This window comes from Cervus canadensis, chromosome 3 (genome assembly GCF_019320065.1).
Source record: "Cervus canadensis isolate Bull #8, Minnesota chromosome 3, ASM1932006v1, whole genome shotgun sequence".
In the NCBI taxonomy this organism is placed as follows: Eukaryota; Metazoa; Chordata; class Mammalia; order Artiodactyla; family Cervidae; genus Cervus; species Cervus canadensis.
In genome coordinates, this window is record NC_057388.1 from 101,333,467 (window position 1) to 101,346,816 (window position 13,350).

The following is a 13,350-nucleotide window of genomic DNA, read 5'->3' on the forward strand; positions in this document are numbered from 1 at the left end:
AAAGAAATTCTAAAGGATATATCTCAAGAAGTAATAAAATAATCTTAGATAAATAATCTGAGATGTAAGACAAAATGGTGAGAGACTTTCAGTTCTATCATTGAGAAAATTCCTTGTTTGGAACAACCTTTCCATGAAAAACAGCAATAAAAGTTGGGTAAAATACAGGAAACAAGGGAAGACTTTGAAGAGCAAACAATATAAACAGAGCTTGAGAAGCTACAATCCTGAAGGAAGGAAAACACAGGATGTGAACTGTACATTCGCTGTGGCTTTTTCTTTTAGAGCATTTTCCAGTTTACAATGCAAGATAATTGAGGCCAAGCAGGAAATGTCAGTCTTACTGGTTCAAGATTACCAAATGAACTGGAACTCAAAGGGTGAAATTTCAGACAAGAAGAAACCTCAGAGAAGTGAATCTAAAAATCTATGTACAAATTTCCCTCAAGTCACTGACTGATTTCTAAGCTGTGCATGCATAGGAAGAGACCCAAAAAACTTGCGGAAAATAGAGGCTAAAATGCCAGTCAACTGAGCAGTTCATTTCAGTAGTTCTAGACTTATGGAAATATGTAGGTCAAGCCCCACCAAAGTTAAGTGATTCTTACCAACACTCTGCTTTCAGTTGAGACATGAGAAAAACCATGGTCTATGCTCTTGGGTAGAAGAAAAGTCTGAAATGGATCTGTTCTAAGAAATCATAAAGCTAACCTTTGATACTATCAAAGTCATCTTCTGTTACTTTATCTGTCTCCCACCTCAAAAAAAAAATCCTCTTTGGAAAAAAATAACATCAACTACAACTTCCTGATTTTTCATTCATGATGTCTCTGTCTAATCCAAAATTTAGAAGCAGGCTAAAAATAAGGATGAATTGTGAAGAATTCAAGAGAAACAACAAAACATAGAAACATAGTTACAAGTGGTTCAGACATTGAGTTCTTAAACAGGAACTGACTTTAAAATAACTGTGATTAATGTAATGTCTTCAAAAATAAGAGAAACAGGCTGGAGAATTCCAGTATAGAATTAAAACTCATAAAATGTTAAAATAGAAAATTTAGAAATAAAAATAATCATTGAAATCAGGAATTCAATAGTTAGCTGTAATGGCATATTAAATACACCAAAGAATTGGTGGACTGCAACAGGAATCAGTAGAAACTATTCAAAAATAACACACAGAAAGAAAAGATGATGCATAAGGAGATGAAAAGATATAGAAAGAATATAATAAGAATTATGAGACAAAGTAAAAGGTAATGATGTGTAATTAGGCTCCCAGAAGAAAAGGAGAAAGAATGAGAAGCAATATACTGATAATTAATGGCAGAAAGTTCCCCAAAGGGCTGAAAAACATCAAAACTCAGATTAAAAAAACTCCTCATTCCATAAGCAGAATAAATAAAAAGAAAAGTACACCTAGGCAGATTATAATCAAATACTAAAAACCAATCTTAGAGAGGAGATCTGTAAGTTAGTGAGAAATAAAGGATGTTTTCCATTTAGAGCAACAATAATGCATATGGTTTCTCAAATGAAATGATAGAAACCAGAACACAGTGGTATTGCTTAAAAAAAAAAAAAAGAAGAAGGTGATCTGCCAACCTAAAACTCTATGCATAGCAAGAATATCCCTCAAAAAGTGAAGGCAAAATAAAGATAATTTTACATAAACAAAAGCTGAGAGAATTTGCTAGCAATACAATATAAAAAGTAGTTCTGCAAGATTAAGAAAAATGACCCCAGATGGAAATACATAACAATAGGAAGGAATCAAGAATCCTGGAAAGAGTAAATACATGGGCAAATATAAGTCAATATTAACTATTTAAATAGACAAAAGCACTTTATGGGATATAAAAGCATAAAAATATATAATAACAATAGCACAACTGCAAGATAAACTGTTTGGAAGTTATTGCATTGAGCCTTACACATACCCTGATACCAAAGTCAGACAAGACTACAAGAAAGCAATATTATAGGCCAACATCCTTGATGAATATAGATGCAAAAATCCTCAATAAAACATTACCATAGTGAATCCAACAGTACATTAAAAAAAATCATACACCATAAAAAGTTGGGATTTAGTACAGTGATGCAAAGATGTTTCAACATCTGGAAATCAACTTCATTTCAGCTAACAAAATGAAGTATAAAATCATCTCAGCAGATGAAGAAAGAGCACTTGACTCTGTCACCCAGGCAGAGGGCGACAGCCCTCCTTGACAAAAATTGTGAAAAAATTGGATATAGAGGGAATATACATCGACATAATAAAGGCCATATATAACAAGCCTATAGTTATCATACTCAAGAGTAAAAGATTGAAAGTTTCTCCACCAGGATCAGGGACAAGATAAGAGGTCCCTCCCTCATTTTTTCCCCAATATAGCACTCAAAGTTCTAGCCAGAGCAACAAGGTAAGAAAAACATACGCCATCCAAAATGGAAAGAAATTATTTTTGTCTATAGATATGCCTGTTTGCAGATGACTAAATTCATTTATTAAGCTTTTCTATATATAAATTTGCAATCAGAGACAATTCAGCATTATTAATTCTTCCAATCCATAAACAGAATATCTTTTTATCTGTGTCTTCAATTACTTTCATCAGCATTTTATAGTTTTCAGTGTATCGATCTTTCACCTTCTTGGTTAAATTGTTGTTGCTGGGTGTGTGCTCAACCATGTCTGACTGTGAGACCCCCATGGACTGTAGCCTACCAGGCTCCTCTATCCATGGAATTTTCCAAGCAAGAGTACTGAAGTGGGTTGTCATTTCCTACTCCAGGGGATCTTCCCTACCCAGGGATCAAACCTGTGTCTCCTGCATCGCCTGCATTGGCAGGCAGATTCTTTATCACTGAGCCACCTACTTGCCTTTGGTTAAACTGGTTCCCAAATATTTACTGATTTGATACTATTATAAATGGGGTTCTTTTTAAAATTTCCCTTTTAGGAAATTGCTCAATCGCTGTTAGTGCAGAGACAGCTCTGCACTAACAGAGCTCAATCGCTGTTAGTTACAACTGATTTTTGTAAGTTGGTTTTGTATCCTGTAACCATACAGTCAACTGACCTTCAACAAATGTGCAAAGCACACATGATGTGGAAAAGATAGTCTCTGCAATAAATGGTGTTGGAATAATTGGATATTCACATGCAGAAAAACAAAGTTGAATGCTTCCCTCACACCAAATACAAAAAGCAACTCAAAATACATTACAGACTCAAACACAGGATCCCAAACTGTAAAGTTACTAGGAAAAAACATAGGAAAAAGCTTAACAATGGGCTGCACAATAAATTTTTGGATATGACTCCAAAAGCACAGGCAATAAAAGCAAAAATAAACAAGTGGGACTATGTCAAGCCAAAAAGTGTCTGTACAGGGTAGGACGCAACAGTGTAGAGGGAAAACCAACAGAACAGGAGAAAATATTTACAAACCACATATCCAATAAGGAGTTAATAATATCCAAAACACATAAGGAATTCAAACAGTTAAATGGCAGGCAAACAAGTAGTTCAATTAAAAATAAATGAAGGACCTGCATAGACATTTCTCAAAAGAAGATATACAAATGGCCAGCAGATAAATGGAAAAGTACTTCAATCCACTAATCATCATGGAGGTATAAATCTAAACCACAGGATATCACTTCACACCTGTTAGAAGCATTACTATCAACAAGACAAGAGATGACAAGGGTCGGTGTGGATGAGGAGGAAAGGGAAAGCTTGTGCATTGTTGATGTGAATGTAATTGGTTCAGTAATTGTGGAAAACAGTATAGAGACTTGTCAAAAAATGAAAAATAGAACTACCATATTATCTAACAATCCTAGTTCTGGGTGTATATTCAAAGGAAAATAAAACCAGTATCTGGAAATAATATCTGCACTGCCACATTCATTGCAGCTTTATTCACAGTAGCCAAGATATGGAAACAACTTTATTCATTAATCCATCTGATAAGTGTCTATCAAATGGATTAATGAATAGAGAAACTGTGGTATATATACACAATGGAATTTATTTAGCTATTTTAAAAAAGGAAATCTTTCTATCTGTGACAACATGGATGAACCTTGAAGGCATTATGCTAAATTTTGAAATAATGCAGACACAGAAAGACAAATACAGTACCAACTTCATTTATATGTGGAATATAAAACAGTTGAACTTACAGAAGCAGAGAGTAGCATGGTGGTTACTAGGAGCTGGAGAGAGGTTGGAAATGAGGCAATATTGATTAAAGATTGCAAAATTTCAGATATTCAGGTTGAGTAAGTTCTGGAGATCAAATGTATAGCACAATGACTATTAGTTAACAATATTGTATTACATACTTGAAATTTGCTAAGATGGTAGATCTTAATTGTTCTCACCAAAAGAAAATGGTAAACTATACAAGGTGGTCGATATGTTAATTAGCTTGATTGGGGCAATCATTTCACAATGCATACTCACATGTAAACATCACACTGTACACCTTAATATGTGTGTGTGTATGAGTGTGTGCTAATTCGCTCCAGTTGTGTCTGACTCTTTGCGACTGCATGGACTGTAACCCTTCAGACTTCTCTGCCCATGGGATTTTCCAGGCTAGAATACCGGCGTGGGCTGCAGTGTCCTCCCCCAGGAGATCTTCCTAACCCACGAATCAAACCCATGTCTCTTGTGTCTGCTGCATTGGCAGGCAGTTTCTTTACCACTAGTGCTACCTGGGAAGCCCTCCCAAAACCTTAACATATGCAAGCTTTATTTGTCAACTATACTTCAATAAACGTTATGAGTTAAGTATGCTATACAATTAGAGTTACTACTAAAACATTTGACCTAAAACTTTAGAACATGTAACTTAAAAATAAGAGAAGGAGTAAAATAGTGGGAAATAAAGGAGGATAAAGAAAGAATGGTAAGAAATGAAAGAGATAAACCAGAAAAAATTAAGAGAAAATAATAAGATGGTAAAAATAAGTCTAATGCTATTACTAATTACAATAAATATAATTGGGTTAAATTATTCAATGTTAAATTATAAATTGTCAAGCATTTTAAAAACCTAGGCTTAAAAAATACACATATGTTTATGATATATATACTTTTTAATGTATTGGTATCTCATTATGGTTTTTATTTTTTTATTTTTACCTACTTGTTTAAATTTTACTTTATATTTGACTATAGTTGGTGTACAATGGCATGTTAGTTTCAGGTCTACAGCAAAGTGATTCAGTTATACATATACACATATCTATTATTTTTCAAATTCTTTTCCCATTGGGAAATATTACAAAATACTGAGTACAGTTTCCTGTACTATACAGTAGATCCTTGTTGGTTATCTATTTTAAATATAGTAGTGTGTATATGTCAATCCCAAACTCCCAATTTATCTCTCCTCTTTACATTTCCCCTTTGGTAACCATGTTTGTTTTCTAAGTCTGTGAGTCTATTTCTGTTTTGTAAATAAGTTCATTTGTATCATTTTTCTTAGATTCCACATATAAGTGATATCATATGATATTAGTATTTCTGTCTGACTTACTTAGTATGATAATCACCAGATCTTCTTGATGCTGCCAGTGGCGTTTCATTCTTTTTAATGGCTGAGTAATATTCCATTGTACATGTGTATCACATCTTTATACATTCATCTGTCAATAGACATTTAGGTTGGTTCTATTCCTTGATTGTAAAAAGCACTGCAATGAACACTGGGGTGCCTTTATCGTCTCAAACCATGGTTTTCTCTGGATATATGCCCAGGAGTGTGATTGCTGGATTCTATGGTACCTCTATTTTTAGCTTTTTTAAGGAACCACCATACTGTTCTCAATAGTGGATATACCAATTTACATTCCCACCAACAGTGTAGAAGGGTTCCATTTTCTCCACACCTTCTCCATCATTTATTGTTCGTGGACTTTCTGATTATGGCCATTCTGACTGGTGTTAGGTGGTATATCATTGTATCTTTGATTTGCATTTCTCTAATAATTAGTGATGTTGAGCTTCTTTTCATGTGCCTGTTGGTCACCTGTATATCTTCTTTGGAGAAACATCTATTTAGCTCTTCTATCCATTTTTTTATTAGATTGTTTTTTTGTATTAAGCCGAATGAGCTGTTTGTATATTTCGGAAAGTAATCCCTTGTTGGTAGCATGTTTTGCAAATATTTTCTCTCATTCTGTGGGTTTGTTTTTCATTCTATTTATAGTTTCCTATGCTATGCAAGAACTTTTGATAAACAGATCTACAATGAGAAATTTTAAAATCCACCATAGCAGTGAAAGATTTTAATGTATCTATTTTTGTAATTGATAATTCAGGCAGATAAAAAATTGATGAAGGTATGGCACATATGGATTGCATAATTAACACACTTGTTTTAAAGGAATATGTAGGACATTATATAATTAGAGATCACATATTATTTTCAAGCAAATAAAACTGACAATTTGCTAGGTTATAAAGCTAACTTCAATAGTCCAAAGGAATTGGTATCATAATTCTCTGAATTAATTATAAATTAGCTAGACAACATTACTAGAAGATGATAAAATATTCCTTATGAAAAGACTGTAAATTAAAATACACATTTTAAAAAATTCATGGGTCAAACAAGAAACCATAATGGAAATGATAAATATTTAAAGCATGATAGCAAAATATTCATATCAAATCTTGTGAGATATAGCTGAAGAGCAGTGACACAAATTTATAGCCTGAAGAGCTTATGTAAGAGCAACAGCTCAAAATTAATGAGCTAAGCATACACCTTAAAAGTTCAGAAAAGAAATAACAGAGAAATTCAAAGAAAGCAGGAAGAAGTAATAAAATAAATAATAATGAAGAGAACAGACAGGGGTTTTTTTTGTATGTGTATGTGATCAAATGTATGTGTATGTATGTGTATGTGAACAAAGTACTCCAAGTTCTGGCAAAATTAATCAAACCAAAAAGAGAAAGGAAATATATAAACACTAGTCATGAAAAGGCAGTCATAAAAAGAGAAAATATTTAAGTAGATAATGAGAGAAAATGTGAACAAATCTGTTGCATTAGTTTTGGTTAAATATTTTGGAAAATACAACTCATGAAAACTGACTTCATAAGAAAACCTAAATAGTCTTATAAATCCTTCAAGTAATTGGACCAACAAGTTTAATGTCCTCTGACAAACTAAATTCCAAACCTTGAGTGTTTCGCTGGTGATTTGAAGCAATATTTAGCCAGATAATTCCAATCTTGCACAAATTCTCCCAGAGAACAGCAACCGTGAGAATACTACTCATCTTATTTTATGAAAAGATATTGACAACAGGTAAGGTTAGTACCATAAAGAATATTTACAGGCTAATCTCAATTCACACATTTAGACGCAAATATCTAATGTTTATCATTATATCTGTATATAAAAGTTATCACATACTTATCATAGTTTATTGCAGGAATGTAAAGTTGATTTAATATTAAAAATTGAATACTGAACCTCACTAAAATAACATACTTAAAGAAAAAGTCATAAGAGAAAATCAATTGCCATAGTAGAAGCATTCAACAAAACATTTACTCACAATAAAAGTGCTTACCAAAAGAAGAATTGAACTTTCCTATCATTGGACAAAGCATTTATGAAATAACCATCCTGAATGCAATATTTAAAGCTGATATAGTGACATCTTTTACTTTATTATCTTAAGGATAAAACAAGATGCCCCTCCCTACTTTTATTTAACATTACACTGGAGGTCCTAGCCAATGTAATAGGACAGGAAAAAGAAACTGAAAATATAAGTATTAGAAAAGAAGAAACAAAACTGTTATTTTCAGAAGATATGACTGCCTTTGTAGCAAATGTGATGCTATAGGTAAATTTAGAGTTATTAATGCAGGTTATCATGTTTGATACATAAACACTATATAAAAGGCAATTGGATTTCTATAAACCAGTAACAAACAATGAGCTACAAAATATAATCTTTATAAAACAAAACATTTATAATAGCACTGAGAATATAATGTACTTAGAAATAAAGTTAACAGAAGTGAGCAAAAGGGAACAATGAAAAATATTACAAAACATTACAAAACACTAAAAAAACTAGTGGTAAGCTAGTTTGGCATTTTATATATATATGTATGTAATGGCATTATATACCAAGTTCATAGATGGAAAACTTTACCTTGAAGAGGCCATTTCTCCCCAAATTGATACATAGAATTAATGCAATATGAATAAAAATTCCAACAAGTTTGTTTCCTTGCTTGTTTCCTGTTTTGAAGAACATGACAAGCTTGTTTAAATTTTATATGGAAGGTCAAAGCTCCAATAACTGATTTTTAAAAAATCCTTGAACCAGAAGAAAGATGTAGGAGAATATTTCCTACCAGATTTAAAGATTTATTATAAAACTACTGCAGTTAAAAGCAATTTTGTATTGGTAGAGTTAGACAAATAGATAAAGAAAGAAAGTAGGCAGTTTAAAAGAAACTCATGCATATATGAAAAATGTGATTCATATAAATAACTGTTGCTGGGACAGTTGACTGTTCATATGGAGTAAATAGTAATACAAGAAACTTCCAGGTGGATTACAACATTACCAAATTCAAAACTTTAAAAGTTTTTAGAGGAAAACAAAGTAAAATTGAAATTAAAATTCAAACTTAATTCACTGGCAGAGATAGAAAGACACACAAAGAAAGAAAAGCTAAGCACCAATTAAAAGCAGATATTTGCAGCATATACAGTTAACTAGGTATTGATTAGCATCCAGATTGTATAAAGAAAGCGTTCCAATAAGACAATAAGAAAAAGACAAGCAACCCTATATAAAAATGAATAAAAGGCAGGAGGCAGAATTTCCCAGAGAGAAAGCACAATAGCTCATCATTATAAGAAAATATGGTCAGTTTCATTAGTTATCAGAGAAATGCTCATTAAAATAAAAATAGAACGCTATTTCATGCCTACTAGACTGGCTTAAAATGAAATTTGATAATGCCAAATTGTGACAAGTATGCGTAAACAGAGGAACTCTCATCTGTTGCTGGAGAGTGCAAGCTGGCCTAACACTTTGGAAACAGTTTATCAATCACCTAATAAAGTTGAATATAAAGAAATCTTATAACCCAGTAGTATAACCTAGGTGTACACCCTAGGGAACGAGAGTGAACCAGAAGGCACGTACATGATAGTTGCTGCTGCTGCTAAGTCACTTCAGTCGTGTCCAACTCTGTGCGACCCCATAGACGGCAGCCCACCAGGCTCTCCCATCCCTGGGATTCTCCAGGCAAGAACACTGGAGTGGGTTGCCATTTCCTTCTCCAATGCATGAAAGTGAAAAGTGAAAGTGAAGTCGCTCAGTCGTGTCCGACTCTTAGCGACCCCATGGACTGTAGCCTACCAGAATCCTCCATCCATAGAATTTTCCAGGCAAGAGTACTGGAGTGGGGTGCCATTGCCTTCTCCAGTGTGTATATGCTAGTTGCTCAGTTGTGCCCAACTCTTTGCGACCCCATGGACAGTAGCCCACCAGGCTCTTCTGTCCACACGGTTTCCCAGGTAAGAATACGAGAATGGGTTGCCATTTCCTTCTCTAGGGATCTTCTCGACCCAGGGATTGAGCCCCAATCTCCTGCACTGAAAGTAGATGCTTTATTCTCTGAGCCACCATGGAAAATGGGCCCCAACAATCCCTGGCTCCAGATATTCATGGTCTTGTGTAATCCTCTCATTTTGAGTTTGGGCTGGAACTAGTGACTCACTTCTAATGAAAAGAAGCTGACAAAAATGATGAGATGTCACTTTTGAATTTAGATTACAAAAAGACTCTGTCTTTTGTCTTTGTCTCTGGAAGCCTTCACACTCGTGGAAGCAAGCTGCCATGGTATGACTAGGTCTTATGCAGAAACCCATGTGGCAAAGGACTGATGTGTCTAACCAAAGCCATGAGGCCAAGAGTTCTGCCAACACTCATATTAGGTGAGCTTGAAAGGGATTTCCTTCAGCCAGCTTTGAGATGACTATAGCTCCAGCCAATACCTTGCTTATAGCCAGTGAGAGACAGTGAGTCAGACTCCTAGAAAAGCTCCTCCTGAATTCTTGACCCATTGAAACTGTGAGACATAATCTATTTATTTGTTTTGCTGTTTTAAGCTGCTAAGTGTTGGTGTAATTTGTTACATAGCAATAGATAGTATTAATAATACAAATCCCAAATGAGCAACAACCAATAAACGTAGAATGGATAAATTAAAGTATGTTGTTGTTCATTTGCCAAGTTGTGTCCAAGTCTTTGCAACCCCGTGGACTGTAGCATGCCAGGCTTCCCTATCCTTCACTATCTCCCAGAGTTTGCTCAAATTCATGTCCATTGAGCTGGTGATGCTACTCAAACTATAAGCAGTGAAAATGAAGAAATTATCCCCAGGGGTGAACCTCAAAAACCCAAGAATACATATAGTATAATGCCATTAATATGAAAGTAAAAAATAGGGAAAGCCAACACACACATATATATATGGTTTTGGAATATATTAGACACTTCCCTTGTGGCTCAGCAGCAAAGATCTGCCTGTCAATGCAGGAGATGTGGGTTTGATCCTTGAGTTGGGAAGATCCCATGGAGAAGGAAATGGCAACCCATTCTAGTCTTCTTGCCTGGGAAATCCCATGAACAAAAGAGCCTGGTGGGGTACAGTCCATGAGAAAAAGAGTCGGACACAACTTAAGCAACTAAAAAACAATAAAGGAAAGCAAGGACATGATTAATACAAAAGTCAGGGTAGATATTATATCTCAGGGAGGAGAGAAGGATGGGCATGACCGAGGATACAGGAGTTCTATTTCTTGACCTAGGAGAAGGTCAGGCATTCACTTTGTATGTTTTATATACTTTTTATTTGGAGAAGGAAATGGCAACCCACTCCAGTATTCTTGCCTGGAGAATCCCAGGGACAGAGGAACTTGAAGGTCTACAGTCCATGGGGTCGCAAAGAGTTGGGCATGACTGAAGCGAGACTTAGCAAGCAAGCACACCTTTTATTAATGTTTAAAAAAACCAAGCCGAAGAAAAAAAGAAAGCAAAGTATGGAATTTAAGTCAATTCACAAAGAAATATTTTGAGGAATGGAAGGATGGATGGGTGGATGGTCAGCTAGACAGATTCATTCTGCTCTTTTATGTCTAGTTGGACTGGGACATCTTCCAAGAAGTTTCCAATATCATCTGATTCATGAATCTTTTTCTCCCATACGAAAGGCCTCTCCATTGCAGGATGAGCCAACTCAGTGGCCAGCTGGGGGATGTTTACCTGGGAACTGTTGAATTCAGCACTGACTGCCTCAGGCCCAACGCATTGCAGGCTAAGCTGTCCACCCGGTGCCCCGCACCCACTCTCTCGCACCTCGCCCTTTCCTCTGCAGCAGACACACGCAGCGCCGGATGGCGCCTAGAGCACTTGGGGGAGGAGAGGACTTTCACCTTGGGTTTCTGCAGAAGCCAGCTACCCCCCCCCCCGCTTCCCCCCACCCCACGCCCAAAAAATTCAAGAGCAAGTCCCCAGGAGGTGAAATGCATCGCCTCCAAGGTTCCTTTCGGTTCAGATCTCCATGGCTCCCTGCGGGAGCTCAAAAATGCACAAGAAAAACAGGGGTCCCTCATCTCCAGACAAGCAAGGGTGAACAACAATGCAGCAAGAAGGGAACTGAGATGGAGCCTTTAGGATTCACCATGGAAGGGGCCGAGAAGTAAACAGCAAGCAGCCCCCGGTGGACTTGTCCGCTGCCCTCCCCTCGGGGACCGCAGGGGCCCCGTGACGGTCCCCACGCCTCCCGGACCCCACACAAACGCACGTCCCGGGCATCCCCTCACGTCGCCCCGTCTCCCCGCGCGGCCACCCGCGCTGTGGCCCGTGTCACCGCCAGGCCTCTCTCGTCCAGAACCCATCGCGGGCCCACACTCACCCTTAGCCCCGCTACTCCCTGCAGCGCGGGTTGGGGGCAGAGGGCCCGGCTAGGAGCGGGCGGCCGCACTTCCCAGGGGAAAACAGCGCTTCAGGCGAAAAGGGACTGGGCGGCTGGCCGAGTTCAGGGACGTGGAACGGACAGGGCGGGACGAGAAGGAGGCCGTCCCGGGAGCTGATTGGCGGCCGCGGTGGTGGGGGCGGAGCCTGGCTTGCCGCCTGAAATCGCAGAGGTCCGGCTTTGTGTCAGTTTCTGCAGGAAGGCGCAGCCTCACATCCAGGATGGAGATCCCAGCCCCGCCCTGGGAGTGCAGCAGGGCAATTTGCTGTAAATCCGTTAGACTATAAACTAGTGAGCGGTTGAAAATGATAATGTATTTTCATAGAGTATAATGCACAATTATTTCCAAGGACAAGTTAAGTCTATGAGTCCTAGGCATATTTTTAATTAAAAGAATAAAGTTGCATTAAAATGGAGGGTATAGTTACACTGTTCCATAAATAGAAATCAAATCTCACGTTGTTTTCATGGAGAGAAGGGATAAGAATGAGGAAGTTGGCTATTGATACTTATCTTCATAACCACTGAATTGTTTTAAAATATCACGTGTTGTCTTATAAAGCAAATAAAAGGGAAGGTATGAAACATTTTTGCTAACCAACGGATAGCTGACAGATGCTGGGCGTGAGGGAGAGAAAGAAAGACATGGTTGTTGAAAACCTGGACTCTGAAATGCCTGCCTCATCTTCTACTAGCCGGGCACGCATTCCATTCCTGTGGATGCCTTAAAAAGTGACCACAAACTCAGTGCCTTGAAACAACACGTTTGTTATCTTGCACCTCTGTAGGTCAGAAGCCCAGAGAGTGAGCGAGCGTCTCGCTAGGTACATCAAGCTGTAGGCAGGGCTCATTGTTCCTTCCGGAGCCTCTAGCGGACTATCCATTTCCTTGCCTTTTCCAGCTTTGAGAGGCTGCCCAAATTCTTTGGCTTGGGGCCCCTTGCTCCATCAGCCAACAATCTCATCCCTTGGATCTCTGTTTCTATCGTCACATCCCCTTCTCTGCTTCTCCTCTTCTATTTATTTCTGAGCAAGTTTGACCTGTTAGTTCCTTTGTGCCCTGGATCCAATAGGCCTCCCTCAGTTCTAAATTCTACTGCCTTTTTTATGCTCATTTCCCTTCGGTCTTTCTGTTCATCTCCTCCTTTTTGCATTGTTCATCTTTGTCCTCCAGATAATTTTTTTTTTTTAATGTAGGAAGTGGTGTTGTTAGAACACATTATCAAAACACTTGCCTTGTTCTCTTGCTTCCACTCAAAAGTCTGCTGCTACTCGGAGCTCAGAGTTGTTGACATACATGTG

General features: G+C 37.3%; 1 protein-coding gene across 1 annotated transcript in view; it reads right to left on the reverse strand.

Annotated features, from left to right (window-relative positions):
* The window catches only part of TCAF1 (TRPM8 channel associated factor 1), a 46,326-nt gene extending 34,193 nt beyond the window's left edge, over nucleotides 1-12,133 (reverse strand). Inside the window, exon 1 of the mRNA XM_043463945.1 lies at nucleotides 11,990-12,133. The gene's annotated coding sequence lies outside the window, so the exon portion shown is untranslated. The remainder of the gene's footprint in view (nucleotides 1-11,989) is intronic.
* Between the last annotated feature and the right edge of the window lie 1,217 nt (nucleotides 12,134-13,350).